This window comes from Pan paniscus, chromosome 3 (assembly GCF_029289425.2).
Source record: "Pan paniscus chromosome 3, NHGRI_mPanPan1-v2.0_pri, whole genome shotgun sequence".
NCBI lineage: Eukaryota > Metazoa > Chordata > Mammalia > Primates > Hominidae > Pan > Pan paniscus.
Window position 1 is genome coordinate 90,422,643 of NC_073252.2, and position 18,394 is coordinate 90,441,036.

Here is an 18,394-nt window from a genome sequence, read left to right on the forward strand (position 1 = left end):
TTTGGTAGACAAGTTTTTGCCATGTTGCCCAAGCTGGTCTCAAACTCCTGGGCTCAAGTGATCTACCTGCCTTGGCCTTGCAAAGTGCTGGGATTACAGGCATGAGCCACTGCTCCCAATCACTTATTTTTAAAGGTGAGGTAGAGGATAAACTTCATTTGTGTTTCCTTGTACATTCATAACAATTCTGGAATTATTCTTAAGGAACTAAGAGTAGTCTTCATCGTTGAAGGAACTGGAAGTAAGAATTGGGCAGATGAAGGAAAAAAATGAAAGACTAGAAATGCATGATTGTACAACTATTTAGTATTTGCTACATTTTCAGTCATATTATTACAAAGTGAAAGTTAAAAAATGCATATAATTTAATAGGCATGTTATGAGCAGTGGGACTGAGTGAGCTGCCTCACACTATTAAACGTGATAACTACATGAATATAGTAAAAGGATCAGGTAGTCTCATAAAGTCCATAACAACTCAAAAAATTATTATTTCTTGAATTGGTAATCTATTCATTTTTATTTTTTACATTTAAAGCTAGAGCTACAACTGGTTTAGTTAGAGACCAAACTACTCATCCAGTTTCTGTAAGCCATCCACATTTTACTTTCATGAAAACACAAATGTGGAGATATCAAAAAGGACCCTCGGGGTATGTCATTGAGAACTCTGTGAATGAGCTCAGGTTTCTGCATCCTACCGTAATACAGGCCACCGTTTTATAATAATAACCCCGAGGACAGTTGCTCTTTCCAGAAGTGAGGTGAGTCACATTTGTGTTTGTGCTCCATTGACTGCCTTTTCCCTTCCTCCGTTGAGCTCATAGTCCGAGATTCCTCAAGCAGTTCCCGTCTTCCTTCAGGCCCACTCCTAATTGGAACCCATCTATCCCACTAACAGCTGTTGAGCTTTACCCCGTGAAACATTCTGGTTGTTGTCTTTTCAACTTGAAGTCATATCGAAAGATAATAATTGTAAGGCTAAATTCAATACTTGGGGTTAGATTATACTGTATTCTTATTCGCTGACAAAGATTATTTTTGTGATCTCTTAATTTAGTTTTGAAGCTTTATAAAGATACACAATTAAGACCCTCCAGTTACATATTTCACAATTTAACTTTATTGGATAGAATAAAAGCAGCTCTCTCTCTCTCTCTCTCTCTCTCTCTATATATATATATATATATGTATATATACGTACATGTGTGTTTGTGTGCATATGTATTTAATTATATAAAATTTTTCAGGTAGGCAAAACATTTTATTGTAATTAGAATTTCAGAGCTAGAAGATATTTTAAAGATATATCTCAACTATTCAATTTACAGAAGTGGAAACAAACTCACAATGAATAAATACATAGTTACAGATGTAGTTACTTTACGTATTGCATGGGTGTATAATTATATAATTTTTCAGTTGGGCAGAGCATATTATTTCATTGTGATTAGAATTTCAGAGCTGGAAAAGATTTTAAAGATAAGTCTTTCTTATCTACTATTTCATAGTAGTGGAAACTGAAACTCATAATGAATAAATACAGAGTCAAATGTAGTTACTGTAAGTATTGCAGCTATAACCTGTCTCATTCACATTTTAAATAAGAGATTCATTAAGGTATAATTCAAATACCATACAATTCTCTCTTTTAAAGTGTATAGTTCAGTCATTTTTAGTATATTCACAAAATTGTGCAACTACCACAGCTATTTAATGGTAAAACGTTTGTATCACTCCAAAAAAGAAAACCTCTATCCATTATCAGTCACTTCCCATTCACCTCTCCCTCCAGTTCCCAGAAACCACCAACATACATTCTTGTCTCTATGCATTTGCTTACTCTGGACATTTAACACAAATAGAATCATGCAATATGTGGCCTTTTGTCACGGCATCTTTCAGTTAGTAAAACGTTTTCAAGGTTCATTCATGCTGTAGCATGTACTAGTACTTTATTCCTTTTTATTGTCAAATAATATCCCATTATATGGCCATACCACTATTTGTTTATCTACTCATCAAGTGTTGGGCATTTGAGTTATTTCCCCTTAAGGGCTATTACAAATAATGCTACTAAGAATATTTGTGTGCAAGTGTTTGTGTGGCCCTATATTTTCAATTACCTTACCTTACACCTGGGAGTGAAATTGCTGGGTTCTATGATAACTTCATGTTTAACATTTTGATAAACCCCCAAATTGTTTTCCAAAATGACTGCGCCATTTTACATTACCACCATTAACGCATGAAGGTTCTTATTTCTCTTTACCCTCACAAACACTTATTGCATGCCTTGAAAAAAAATTATCCTTGTGAGTGTGGTGTCCAATTGAAGTTTTGATTTACCTTGCCCTAAAGACTCATGATGTTGAACTTCCTTCATGTACTTACATGGCCACTTGTATATTTTTCTTGGAAAAATATCTACTGAAATTCTTTGCAAATTTTTAAATTTATCTTTTTATCGTTAACATGTAAGAGTTATTTAAATAACCTCAATATAAGTTGCTAATCAAATATGATTTGCAAAAACTTTCTCCCATTCTGTGGGCTGTCTTTTGACTTTCCTGATGAGATCCTTTCTTTCATAAAAGTTTTAATTTTGATGAAGTGCAATTTATCTATTTTGTTGTTGTTGCTGTGCTTTTGTTGTTATATATAAGAAACAATTTGCCTAATCCAAGGTCACAAGGTCACATTCCTCTATTTTCCTTTAGAAGTTCCTTTACATTTTTAACATTTCTTTCCTCAAAGAAGTTTATTATATGCAATTTGGCAATAGTTTAAACAATAAACAAGTAAAGGAACTAGAAAGCAGATATTACATGTTTATATAGTAATTTCAACTTCATTCTTTCAATTGTTATTTATCAGATACCTATAGTGAACCAAGCATAATGTTAGGAGCTGGTTTTTTAATGTAATAATTTATTTAGTTTTAACACCAATTCTTTGTGGCAGGAATTATGTGCAGTCATACATCAGAGATATCATGGGTTTAGTTTTAGACCACTGCAATAAAGCAAATATCAAAAAAGCAAATATAATAATAAAGTGAGTCACACAAATTTTTCTGTTTCCCACTGCATATAAAAATTATGTCTACACTATACTGTATGTCTACAATATACTGTAGTATATTAAGTATGCAATAGCATTATGTCAAAACGTAATTAACATTTAAAAATAATTTATTGATAAAAATGCTGACTATCATCTGAGCATTCAGTGAGTCGTTAATATTTTTGCTACTGCAGGATCTTGCCTCACTGTTTATGGCTGCTGATTGAACAGAGTAGTGGTTGCTGATGGTTAGGGTGGCTGTGGCAATTTCTTAGCATAAGAAAACAATGAAGTTTGCCACATCAGTTGACACTATCTTGCCCATATCTTTTCTCTGTAGTATGCAATGCTGCTTGAAAGAATTTTACCCACAGTAGAATTTCTTTCAAAATTGGAGTTTATTCTCTCACTGTGCAGCTGCTTTATCAACTAAGTTTATGAAATATTCTAAATCCTTTGTTGTCATTTCAACAATGTTTGCAGCATCTTCACTAGGAATTGTCTCTATCTCAATAAACCACTTTTTTTTCCTCATTCATAAGAAGCTACTTCTCATCTATTCAAGTTTTATAATAAGATTGCAGAACTCCAGGCATATCTTAAGTCTCCAATTCTAATTCTAGTTCTCTTGCTATTTATACCAAATCTGTAGCTACTTCCTTCAGCGAATTCTTGAATCTCTCAAAGTCATTCATCAGGGTTGAAATCAACTTATTTCACAGCCCTGTTGATCTGTGTACTTTGACCTCCTCCCATGAAACACAAGTTTTTATTGGTATCTAGAGTGGAGAATCCTTTCCTGAAGGTTTTCAACATATCTGCCCAAATCCATCAGAGGAACCACTACTTATGGCAGGTATCACCTTATGAAATGTATTTTTGAATAATAAGACTTGAAAGTTTGTATTACTATTTGATTCATGGGCTGAAGTATGGATATTGTGTTAGCAGGCATGAAAGCAACATTAATCTCCTTGTACATTTCCATCAGAGCTCTTGGATGACCAGATCCACTGCAAATGAGTACTAATATTTTTAAAGGAATCTTGTTTTATGAGCACCAGATCTCAGCAGTTCACTTAACATATTCAGTAAACCATGCTATAAACAAATGTACATTCATCCAGGCTTTGTTGTTCCATTTATAGAGCACAGGCAGAATAGATTTAGCATAATTCTTAAGGCCCCTAGGATGTTCAGAATGGTAAATGAGCATTGGCTTCCTCTTAAAGTGACCTGCTGCATTAGTCTCTAACAAGAGAGTCAGCATATCCTTTGAAGCTTCGAAGGCAGCAATTACTTCCCTCCACCTGTGAAAGTCCTACATGGCATCTTCTTCCAATAGGAAGATGTTTTGTCTGCATGGAAAATCTCTTGTTTAGTGTAGCCTCCTTCTTTAAATGATCTTAACCTGATCTTCTGCATAACTTGCCGCAGCTTCTACATTAGCTCTTGCTGCTTCATCTTGTAGTTTTTCATATGAAGAAGGCTTCTATCTTAATGCTTATGAACCAGCCTCTACTGGTTTCCAACTTTTCTTCTGCAGTTTCTTCACTTCTCTCAGCCTTCAGAGAATTGAAGAGAGGTCCTTGTTCTGCTTTAGACTTTGGCTTAAGAGAATGTGTGGCTGGTTTTATTTTCTATCCAGACCACCCAAACTTTCTTCATATCAGGAAGAAGCTTTTTTGCTTTCTTATTATTGATGTTTTCACTTGAGTAGTACTTTTAATTTCTTTCTAGAACAGTTTTGTTGCACAACTCAGGTGTTTGGTGCAAGAGGCTTACCTTTCAGCCTATCTCAACTTTTGAAGTTCCTCTCTCAGTAAGCCTAAACATTTGTAACATTTCATTGAAAATGAGAGACATGGCCAGGCATGGTGGCTCATGCTTGTATTTCCAGCACTTTGGGAGGCTGAAGCAGGCGGATTATGAGGTCAGGAGTTTGAGACCAGCCTGACCAACATGGTGGAACCCCATCTCTACTAAAAATACAAAAATTAGCTGGGCGTGGTAGTGCGCAACTATAATCCCAGCTACTCAGGAGGCTGAGACAGGAGAATCGCTTGAACCCGGGAGGCAGAGGTTGCAGTGAGCAGAGATTACGCCACTGCACTCCAGCCTGGGGGACAGAGTGAGACTCCATCTCAAAAATAAATAAATAAAATAAATAAATGCATAAATAAATAAAGTGAGAGACATGTCACTCTTCCTATCACTTGAAAACTTCGAGGCTATTGTAGGGTTAACTGGCCTAATTTCAATATTGCTAAAATAGATAATAGGGAGGTTCAAAGACAGGGAGAGAGATAGGGAATGGCTGGAAAGTGGAGCAGTCTGAACACGCATAATATTTATCTATTAAGTTTGCTGTCTTATGTGGGCATAGTTCATGGCTGACCAAAGCAATGATAATAAACATCAAAAATAACTAATCACAGATTAACATAATAATGAAAATATTTGTGAAATAATCAAATATTGTGAGAATTACCAAAACGTGACACAGAGACATGAAGTGAACACAAGCTGTTGGAAAAATGGCATCGATAGATTTACTCAATGAAGGATTGTCATAAACCTTCAATTTGTGGAAAATCAATTTCTGCAAAGAGCAGTAAAGTTTAACACAATAAATGTAGGTATGCCTATATTCATTTTTTTCCAAAAAGAAATTAAGAGTTAGGTAACTTTTCTAAAGTCATTGTATGAAAGAATGAAGATAGAGTTAAGAGAAAAACAATTCTGATTCTAGGGAAATGCAAATCAAACCACAATGAGATAACACCTCATACCAGTCAGAATGGGGATTATTAAAAAGTCAAGAAACAACAGATGCTGGCAAGGCTGTGGAGAACAGGAATGCTTTTACACCGTTGGTGGGAATGTAAATTAGTTCAACCATTGTGGAAGACAGTGTGGCAATTCCTCAAAGACCTAGAACCAGAAATACCATTAGACCCAGCAATCCCATTACTGATTATACCCAAAGGAATATAAAACATTCTATTATAAAGAAACATGCACATGTATGTTCATTGCAGCACTATTCACAGTAGCAAAGAGAATCAACCCAAATGCCCATCAATGATAGATTGGATAAAGAAAATGTGGTACATACACACCATGGAATACTGTGCAGCCATAAAAAGGAAACAAGATCATGTCCTTTGCAGGGACATGGATGGAGCTGGAAGCCGTTATTTTCAGCAAACTAACACAGGAACAGAAAACCAAGCACCACATGTTCTCATTTAAAAGTGGAAGCTGAACAATGAGAATACATTGACACACAGAGGGGAACAACACACACTGGGGCCTGTTGGGGCTGGTGGGGAGGGAGAGCATCAGGATAAATAGCTAATGCATGAGAGGCTTAATATCTAGGTGATGGGTTGATAGGTGCAGCATACCACCATGGGACACACTTGCCTATGTAACAAAGCTGCACATCCTGCAAATTTATCCTGGAACTTAACATTAAATTAAATTAAAAATAAAGTTGATTCTAAGCATTCTGTAACCATATCAGATATATGGTTGTGGTTGATAGCTCGAATGTCAGAGATGGAGAACTGCCTGGGTTTGAAGAATGGCGTCCAAACTCCCAGCAATTCGACTTTGGTCTAGTTAATTAACTGCTTTGCATTTCCATCCATGCAAAGTGCAAATAATAATATTTATATAGGACAGTTATGAGAATTAAACATGTTAATGCATTTAAAATACTTAAGCTTATGACTGGCATGTTATTAATGCACACAAAATGTTAAAATGTTAGTTATATTTATTCATAAAATTTATTATGAATCTCTGCCATCTGGAACTGACATTCTATTAGCGGGGACAAACGCTGAACTAACAACCATGTAAATTTTTATGTAATTACCAATTTTGGTAAGTACTACATAGAAAAGAAAAAAGTAATATAAATTACAAAAGTGATTAGGTAGTTCAAGATATTCAAGTATTTCTTTTTCTGTTCCTTGCTGTGGGTGTTAAAATCTTTTTATATTTGTTTTCTTAAATTTTCATACAATAATTCATTTTTATATATGTATATGGTGTTTCCACATAGCAATACATAAGGAAAAAAAGTTGATTAGGATAAAAATATCCTGACTCTCAACTGAAAAGTAGGTAAAAGTTACATTCAGTAATACAAAAAAAAAAAAAATCAGCTTATACAACTATTTCATGAGGTCGTATTTCTAATGGAAATTTAGTATCATCACTTCAAAGTATTTTTAGAAATACGGTATAAATCATATATGAATTAGGGTTCTCTTAGAGGGACAGAACTAATAGGATAGATGTATATATAAAGGGGAGTTTATTAAGTATTAAATTACACAATCACAAGGTCCCACAACAGGCCGTCTGCAAGCTGAGGAGAAAGGAGAGCCAGTCTGAGTCCCAAAACTGAAGAACTTGGAGTCCAATGTTCAAGGGCAGGAAGTATCCAGCATGGAAGAGAGATGTAGGTTGGGAGGCTAGGCCCATCTCTCCTCTTCACATTTTTCTTCCTGTTTTGTATTTGTTGGTGGCTGTTTAGATAGTGCACACCTGATTAAGGGTGGGTCCACATTCCCCAGCCCACTGACTCAAATGTTAATGTCCTTTGGCAACACCCTTACAGACACACCAAGGATCGACATTGCATTCTCCAATCCAATCAAGTTGACACTCCATATTAACCATCACAATACAATTAATAAAACTAATACATAATTTTAAAATTATAAAATCTCATTTATCCCTTAAATTTTAGGCCTTTAGTTTTAGAAGCACTCAAAAGTCAAAGTTAAAAAAGTTACTATCATTATAATGTTACAGTCAAATGCCCAGTAATGTACATTAATGATTTCATTTTAGAAAACATGTGCACAGTTCTTACTGGCCTAGAACAGAAAATGAGGACATTGTGTGCAAATCAATGGGGACATTGTGTCTCTGGAAGTGACTAGAGTTTTGGGTATTTTTCCTTTTTTTAAAAAAATGTCAACTTTTATTATAGATTAAGAGACATACATGCAAGTTTGTTACATGGGTAAATTGTATGACACTGAGGCTTAAGGTCCCAACAATCCTGTCACCCAGGATGTAAGCATAGTACCCAACAGGTGGCTCTTCAGCCCATGACCCCCTTCTTTTCCGCTCCATCTAGTGATGCCCAGTGTTTGTTATTCCCAACTTTACAATTAGGCATTTTCAATGTTTAGGTCCTACTTACAAGTAAGAACATGTGGTATTTGGTTTTCTGTTCTTAAGTTAGTTTGCTGAGGATAATGGCCCTCAGCTACATCCATGTTGCTGCAAAGGGCATGATTTTGTTCTTTCTTACGGCTGCATGTATTAATCCGTTCTCACACTGCTATAAAGATACTATCTGAAACTGGGTAATTTATATATAAAAAAGGAGGTTTAATTGGCTCACAGTTCTGCATGGTTGGGGAGGCCACCAGAAACTTGCAATTATAGTGGAAAGCGAAGGGGAAGCAAGGCACCTCTTACATGGTGGCAGGAGATAGAGAGAGAGAGAGAGTGCGCATCAGATACTGCCACTCTTAAACCATCATATCTCATGAGAACTCTCTATCACGAGAACAGCATGGGGGAAACTGCCCCCATAATCCGAACACTTCCCACCAGGTCCCTTCCTCAACACCTGGGGATTACAGTTCAAGGTGATATTTGGATGGGGAGACAGAGCCAAACAATATCACTACATAATATTCCATGATGTATATGTACCACATTTTCTTTATCCAGTCCACTGTTGATGGGCGCATAGGTTGATTCCATGTCCTTGCTATTGTGAATAGTGCTGCAGTGAACATATAGGTGCATAGGTCTTTTTGATAGAATGAATTATTTTTCTCTGGGTATATACCTAGTAGTGGGATTGCTGTGTCACGTGGTAGTTATTTTTTAAGTTCTTTGGGAAATCTCCAAACTGCTTTTCACAGTGGTTGAATTAGTTTGCATTACCACCAAAAGTTTATAAGCATTGTATTTTCTCCCCAGCCTTGCCAACATCTGTTATTTTTTACTTTCTAATAATTGCTATTGTGACTGGTGTGAGATGGTATCTCCTTGTGGTTTGGATTTGCATTTCTCTGATGATAAGTGATACTAAGCATATTTTCATATGTTTATTGGTTGCTTGTATGTTTTCTTTTGAGAAGTGTTTGTTCAGGTACTTTTCCCATTTTTAAATTGGATTATGTGGTTTTTTGCTTGTTGATTTGTTTAAGTTCCTTACAGATTCTGGGTGTTAGATCTTTGTCAGCTGAATAACTTACAATTATTCTTTCCCATTCTGTAGGTTGTCTGTTTACTTTGTTGGTAATTTCTTTTTCTGTGCAGAAGCTCTTTTGTTTAGTTGGATCCTACTTGTCAATTTTTGTGTTTGTTGAAGTTGCATTTGGGCTTAGCCATAAATTCCTTGCCAAAGTCTACGTAGAAAAGGATATTTCCTAGGTTTTCTTTTAGGATTGTCATAGTTTCAGGTCTTACATTTGAATCTTTAATCCATCTTGAATTAATTTTCATATATGGTGAGAGGTAGGGTTCTAGTTTCATAGACCTCATTCAATGGTTGCATATGGCTAGCCATTTATCCCAGAACCATTTATTGAATAGGGAATCCTTCCCCCATTGCTTATTTTTATTGATTTTGTTAAAGATCAGATGGTTTTAGGTATGTGGGTTTATTTCTAGATTCTCTATTCTGTTCCACTGGTCGATGTGTCTGTTTTTATACCATACCATGCTGTTATGGTTAATGTAGCCTTACATTACAGTTTGAATTTAGGCAATGTGATGCCTTTGGCTTTGTGCTTTTTTTGCTTACAATTATATTGCCTATTCAAGCTCTTTTTTTTTTTTTTTTTTTTTGCTGTTGTTGTTTTAAATGAACTTTAGAATAGATTTTTCTAATTCTGTGAAAATGACCTTGGTATTTTGATAGGGAGAGTGTTTAGTCTATAAATTGCTTTGGGCAGTATGGCCATTTTAACTATACTGATTCTTCCAATCCATAAGCATGGAATATTTATTATTTTTTTTTGTCCCTGATTTCTTTCAACAGTATTTTGTAGTTCTCTTTGTAGACATTTTTCACCTCCTTGGTTAGATAAACTCCTAGGTATTTCATTTTGTTTGTGACTATGATAAATGCGATTGTGTTCTTGATTTGGTTCTCAGCTAGAATGTTATTGGTGTGCAGAAATGCTACTTTTCTTTTAACTGATTTTGTATTATGAAACGTTACTGTATTTGTTTATCAAGAGTGTTTAGGTGGAGTCTTTGGGGTTTTGTAGATATAGAATCATATCATTGAAAGAGACAGATTGACTTCTTCTTTTCCTATTTTGATGCTTTTTATTTTATTTTCTCTCTTGCCTGATTGCTCCTGCTAGGACTTCCAGTGCTATGTTAAACAGGAGTGGTGAGAGTGAGCGTACTTGTCTTGTTCCAGTTCTCAAGGGGAATGCCTGAGGTTTCTCCCATTCTGTATGATTTGGCTGTGGGTTTCTCATATATGGCTCTTATTATTTTGAATTATGTTCCTTCGATGCCTAGTTGGTCGAGGGTTTTTAACATGAAGGGATGTTGGATGTTACTGAAAGCTTTTCACGTGTATTTTGGCTATAATACCAAAAATAAGAAGTGTGTCATAACAACAGAGGCATGAAGAGACAGCCTTCTTTTCCCTTATTTCCCTCATTACAGAGTTACCATTTTAGGTCCATTAAATGTATTTTCCTACTCTATAAGGTGTCCAGTTCAAAAAAATCACACAAGGGCCTAGAGACCTGAAGATGAACTCTAGAGAATGGTATAATATGTTTTGTGTGGATAGAGTATTTCATTTTTAAGTATTTATTACCTTCTGATAGATTATGTCACTCAATCATGGTGTCTAATATATAATATTACTTTTATAGGTAAATTTATAAGTCACCATTTCAGACATATATTTCTCAAAATTAGGACTATAGAACATTCAGGAACTTGGATTTGTAAAGGGATCGGCTGCTGGTATGACCGAACATACAATAATAAGTAAACTAACGTTAAAAATAAATTTTAAATACACATAATAAAATATTCTATACCTTCCTGGGTTATAAAATAAATACAGTTGATCCAATAATTTTTAAGTGAATATGAAATTCCCTTCTACATATTTAGTTTCAACATCCCTGCAGAAATTCTGGGAGAGAGGAAAGAGAGTTACAATGTACTTAGAGTTTGTTCATCAGGGTGTGGCCTGGGACAGACTGTGCTGGTCTTTTTCTTGTGGAACCTTTGCTGTATCACCTTGCCCTAGGATATTGCACTGGCTTTTCTCTGTCATCTACACTTCTAATAAAGAGAGAAGGATGAGGCTATAATAAAAGTTTTCCCTTGGAGTAGTCTCTCTAGTTTGTGAGACTTCTCAGATTTAATGAATAAGAAAATATAAATGCTATATCGAAGTTTGATGTATCTCTTCAGCCTGTTTCAAGGCTATGCTACTTGTTAGCATATCCTTCACCTGCCATTAAACTTTTTGGGTTTCGGAGGACACCCAACATGACTTTCCGGGAAGCATCTTGTATCTGTCCTTGAACACGCTTCAACTTCTTTGTGTAGTGGGGCAAACTGAACTTCTATATGGGCACATGTTTTCATTAGGCTTCTTCCCATGACAGAGATGTTTCGTGTTACACTACATTTGTTGACTGTTAAAGTAAGGCAGTACATTTAACTATCAACACAGATAGCTATTCTTGCTAAGAACTATATTTTGAACTCAGTGTCTGAGAATATGTACAAAAAACTTAGTTGAGAGATACAATTCATATATCCATGAACATTTATTGCACACGTATTTTGTATGCAGTGAATCCTCCAGATACCATTCTGTGCATTGGCAAGATAAGATTGAACAATTTGGACAGGATCTCTGGCTTCACAGAGCTAACATTCTACTAGAGATACAGTTTTTATACAGAAGCAACATGCATGGTGGGCTAAGAGCTTGAATTCTGAAGTTGTACCTGAATTTAAATCCTACTTCAAGCACATTTTAGATGTGTGATCTTGAGCCTCTCTTACATCATTCGTAAAGTGCACATAGCAATACAGATTAATAATCCTTTATCTGAAACTCTTGGGGGCAGATATTTTTCAGAATTCAGAAAAATTGTATATTTAGAAAGGTAATGTGGTACATATCTGTGTAATATTTAACAACCTAAGTAGGTCTGCAAAAGCTTTTTTTTTTTTTTTGCAAAGAAACACATGAATAGTCACTCTCAGTGGAATAAGCAGAGATTATAAACAGTCTCACCTCAGTTCAGGTCAACAGTATTTGACAATAAAAGGGTTTTAATGTCAAACTTCTGATAAAAACAAACAGTAACAATGAAAGCAGCCTTTGGTTTTCATCATGTTTTTGGATTTCAGGATTATAGCTTAGTGTTTATGGATATGTAGCACTTGAAGAAGACAACTTATGTCTTGTCAGCACAGATTCTGGCATGTGGTGGGTTCTTATTTGTTATTAATATCAGAATTGGCCTGGCTATTTCTTTAGAAAGTAAAATAATTATTATTGACTCAACCATACCAGCGGATATTTATATACGTGAACTGCTTTCATTTGACACCTTACTTCTCAAATTATTTTTACAGAATGGACCTTTAGAATTTTTATGTGGAAGTATTATGAAACGGAGGCTTGTGAGACTGACTATATTATTCGCTTCATATTTACCTTAATGTTATAGATTATGTGTCTTTCTGTGCAATGACTGGTAGAAATCTTACAAAATAGAGATCAATCTCCAGCAAAGTACAAGGCTTCACTGTATAAACTAAATATGTTATTTTATTCTTAACGTTCTTTCATTTCCTACAATATTTAACTACCTTTTCTTGATTTTTAATAAATTCACTTTTTAAACTTTTCACCTGTATTTTCATATGCTGTCTCAAGCCTCTCTGTATCAAGACATAAAGAATAAATTTGTGCATTATATATAGATATACATATATATGCATGTGTGTGTGTGTGTATATATATATATATATATATATAATATACCCACAGTGTATTTCTCTTTTTTTGTTTGTTTGTTTTTGAGATGGAGTCTCGCTCTGTCGCCCAGGCTGGAGTGCAGTGGCGCGATCTCAGCTCACTGCAAGCTCCGCCTCCCCGATTCATGCCATTCTCCTGCCTCAGCTTCCCGAGTAGCTGGGACTACAGGCGCCCGCCACCACGCCCGGCTAATTTTTTGTATTTTTAGTAGAGACGGGGTTTCACTGTGTTAGCCAGGATGGTCTCTATCTCCTGACCTTGTGATCCGCCCGCCTCGGCCTCCCAAAGTGCTGAGATTACAGACCACAGAGTGTATTTCTTCTTTTTCTATCTCCTTCATATTTTCAGATCCTAGACTAATCCAATAACCATCATCTATTTACTATACATTTTTATTTTCAATTTTAATTGCAATTATATATCATGTTTTTTGTGCATGTGTGTGTGTGTGTGGTGTGTGTGTTCAATTGGCTCTTGTGAGTTAGCCTAGAAAAGTAATCATGGTTTATACTCTGATTTCTATCAAGAAATAAGCTACATGTTTCCATTACAGTTCCATATTGACATAAAAACTGTTTCTAAATTGGAAAGCAAGCTATGTGCCAACTTATTTATTGCATATTTTTAAAGAATATTTGTGTTTCACTATTAAGTCACTTTATTTCTTCGCAATATACATTGTAAAAATCTTCGAATATTTTTTTTTTTCTGAATCACCTATTCCTAGAAATGTGGATACAAAGGAAAGGAAAAATAAGAGGACAACATTTATGTTTTTCTCTAGAAAACAATGTTTTCTACAATATTGATTTGTAATTTTTATATTTTCCCTCTTCTTTAACCTCTAAGGTTTTCATTTATCATGTAAAATAATTTTAAAATTAGAAACAAATCATTTTATATGAGTTTAGCACATCTCATTTTTTCCTACTTTCACATTAATTCATGACACTCAAATTTCATTAACTGAGAATTTGTAATAAAAATAACTATTCATCCCTGCCATGCTACTTAGCATTTCTATTAGCCCATCCACACATCCTGTTGCACTTTACAAGGCAGAAACTCTGAATTGCTTACAGGTCACCAAGCACACCCTGGCATTTCAGACTTTTATCTCTTTACAACTGTTTTTCCTCTGCCTGTAGCAAATGTCTTCTTCTCCTTTGTTCACTAGAACACATCCTATGTGACCTTCACATCCCAAATCAGAGGTCATTGCTTCCAGAAATTTTCTACTGACAGTCCAAGGGAGCATTCCTTTGTGTTACTTCTAGTGTTCCTCTGTATTTCTCTTTACCAGATACATGTGTGCATATTTGTGTTTATTACATTGTACTGTACTAAATTTCAGTGAGTTTCCTTTTTAGTATTTGTATAAATTTAAGGGCTACAAGTGCAGTTTTATTACATGGATATATTGCATAGTAGTGAAGTCTGGGCTTTCAGTGTAACCATCACCCAAATATTACCCATTAAACAATTTTTCATCTCTCATCCCCTCCCATCCTTAGTGAGTTTCTTGATAGGAGGCATGTAGCTTTTTCATTGCTCTACCCTTACCCAGTCATAGCATTTCCTATATTTTCATTGATTGTATACAGGCTTAAAATAAATTAGGTTGAAATTAAACTATGTATGTTAGATTTTTTTAAAAAATGATCCATTTCATAGAAGGACTTAAATAGTAGGCCAATACCCATTGGTAATGTGAGTGATGAAGAAGGTGGAAGAAGAATATTAGCAGTTTAGATTTACACCTTGAGTTTGAGTGCCAGTTAACTATCCAAGTCAGTAGTAAGATTAGATTGTGGGCCACTGGAGAAAGATTACACATAAGGAGAAAATCAAAAGGAAGAAAGGTGTCCAAAGTGATAAACTTGCAGCAATACCTATATCTTGAGAAATTTCATCATTTAATGCGTTTACATATGGAAAGTGCTTGGGAAGGATTCCAAAAGGATGGTATGAGAAATGCTGCAGGGAATACGGGAGAAGTTGTAATTCTGTAAAATGAAAGGGAAAGGGAATCTCAAAAAGAAATGACTGTTTATTGTGTTAAATATATGCATCTGGGAGACATTCTTGATGTTAGTGATAGTAATTTCATTGCTGTAATGTGAAGAAATTTTAGTATTTTGAAAGATAAATGGATTTTAAGAAAAGAGAGATGATCCCTACAAATTTTGAAGAGGAACACACTAGATTGTGCTAGAGAAGGATATGGGGTTGACAGAGGATTTTTTTAAATGTAGGAACAACTTAAAGAATATTACTTTAGATAAATAGTTTAGAATGAGGTTAACATAAAAGAACAAAAGGAAATATTGAAAATAACAAAATGGGAATAATATATTGTTTGATAAGTAGAAGTTGCAGCTTTGCACTGACAATGGTGATACATAATAAAGTCTTGGCATCATAAGTAAGTTTGTAGACTGGAAATGATTAGCTTGAGAATCTTGCTGTACCTTGTATCTTACTGTCTGAGACAATAGCTAGTGGGAAGCTAACAATTTATCAGAATGGTAAAAGTTAAAAGCATCTTCTCTTACAGTGAGAAGAGAAAACATACTAGAGATAAATAGAAAGATGTTCAGATAGCCGTGCATCTTCAAAAATGAGGCTGGATACATAGAATCTGTGGGCACACAAATCTGCAAAACTTTCATGATTGTCTCCAGTGGCCCTCAGTAGACTGGCTATGGAAACAAGGAGAATACATGGTGATATTAATGCAAGTTTGGAGTTTTCAGAATTAATATTACATAAACAAAAAGAGAAGCAATAGAGTTAACATTTTTCAGATGATAGTCAAAGGGATGGAACACTAAATTGAATCTAAATTTGATTTAGGAGAGAAAGCAAAAAGGAGTCATTTGTTCTGGCTGATGGTGCCATTGACAGTGATGAGCTATCCTAGTAAATGGTACAAAGGCAAACATATGGTTGTGGACAGTGAGCCTAGAAAGTAACACCTCCTTGTAAATACTGTGACGTTGCCAGCAGTCATTTTCATCATAAATTCTATAGAATAACATGTGGATGCTGCATGAAGGTTTTTTTATATTTAGTTTCTACTGGGACTATGTTAGTCTAACATTAAATTTATTGTTTATTATAGGGTTAGATCCATTTATACAGCAGAAGACCTCACTAAGTAGTATATTTTCCAATAAAAACTAAAACCTGAATTTAAAATCTTAGGAGCTGATTATATTGCAGTGGAAATTTGTCTCGCTTCATTATTTCATGAAACTTTTCATTCATGTTGGTATCTAGATATACTAGACAAGATGTTACGGTAGTCAGAGCATGCTTTTCACCCTGCCTTATTATTATTATTTTGTTTTTGAAAAAGAACAAGATAAATTGTCATCTTAAACCCATAACATTAAGTATTTCATAACTTCTTAAAAATAAAAAGCAAATTTTATCTTGTAAAATTTTCATCTAATATTTTATTTTCATGAATAATTACTGATATATCTTAACAGAAATTGTTGATAATATTAGCAATAATTCATATTCTTACCACAATTTACCACTGACAAATTACTTTTATATGTATTGTCTTCTATAGAGATAATTACATTAAACTCTACAACAAATATAGATTTTTAAAATTTGGTTTATTTTTATTATTATTATTTTAATAGTTTTGGGAGAACAGGTGGTGTTTGGTTGCATGGAAAAGTTCTTTAGCGGTGGTTTCTGAGATTTTGGTGCACTGATTACCCAAGCAGTGTACACTGTACCTGTGTAGTCTTTTATTCCTCACCCTCCTCCCACAGTTCCTCCCAAGTACCCAAAGACCATTATATCATTCTTTAGGTTTAGCATCCTCATACCTTAGCTCTTGCTTATAAGTGAGAACATATGATGTTTGGTTTTCCATTTCTGAGTTACTTCACTTAGAATAATGGTCTCCAGCTCCATCCAGGGTGCTGCAAATGTCACTATTTCATTCCATTTTATGGCTGAGTAGTATTCCATGGCGTGTGTATGTGTGTGTGCATGCGCACGTATGTGTGTGTGTGTGTGTGTGTATATATATATATCACGTTTTCTTTATTCACTCATTGGTTGATGGTCATAGGCTGGTTTCATATCTTTGCAATTGTGAATTGTGCTGCTATAAACATGCATGTGCAAGTGTCTTTTTCATATAGTGACTTCTTTTCCTCCAGGTAGATACTCAGTCGTGGGCTTGCTGGATCAAATGATAGTTCTACTTTTAGTTCTTTAAGGAATCTCCATACACTTTTCCATGGTGGTTGTACTAGTTTACATTCCCACCAGCAGTTTAAAAGTGTTCTCTTTTCACCACATCCACACCAATATCTGTTTATTTTTTAATTTTTACTTATGGCCATTCTTGCAGGAAAAAGTTGGTATCTCATTGCGGTTTTAATTTACATTTTCCTGATGATTAGTGAGGAACAATTTTTTTCATATGTTTGTTGGCTATTTGTATATGTTCTTTTGAGAATCATCTGCTCATGTCATTTTCCCACTTTTTGATGGGATTATTTAGTTTTTCTTGCTGATTTGTTTGAGTTTCTTGTAGATTCTGGATATTCGTCCTTTGTCGGATGCATAGTTTGCAAATATTTTCTCCCACTCTGTGGGTTGTCTGTTTATTCTGCTAATTCTTTCTTTTGCTGTACAGAAACTTTTTAGTTGATTAGGTCCCCCAAATTTATCTTTGTTTCTGCTGCGTTGGCTTTTGGATTCTTGGTCATGAGCTCTTTGCCTAAGCCAATGTCTAGAAGAGCTTTTCTGATGTTATCTTCTGGAATTTTTAAAATTTCAGGTCTTAGATTTAAGTTTGTGATCCATATTGAGTTTATTTATGTATAAGTTGAGAAATGAGGATCCAGCTCTATTCTCCTACATGTGGTTTGTCAATTATCCCAGCATCATTTGTTGAATAGGGTGTCCTTTTGCCACTTCATGTTTTTGTTTGCTTTGTTGAAGGTCAGTTGGCTGTAAATATTTGGCTTTATTTCTGGGTTCTCCATTCTGTTCCATTGGTCTAGGTGCCTATTTTTATACCAGTACCATGCTGTTTTGGTAACTATAGCTTGTAGTATAGTTTGATGTTGGGTAATGTGATGCCTCTGGATTTGTTCTTTTTGCTTAGTCTTGCTTTAGCTATGCATGGTATTTTTTGGCTGCATATAAATTTTAGGATTTTTTTTCTAGTTTTCTGAGGAATTATTATTGTATTTTAAT

The 18,394-nt window shown here is 34.8% G+C and overlaps 1 protein-coding gene across 3 annotated transcripts in view; it reads left to right on the forward strand.

Annotated features, from left to right (window-relative positions):
• Nucleotides 1-18,394, forward strand: part of GRID2 (glutamate ionotropic receptor delta type subunit 2) — a 1,507,251-nt gene that overhangs the window by 93,737 nt on the left and 1,395,120 nt on the right. The window lies entirely within an intron of this gene.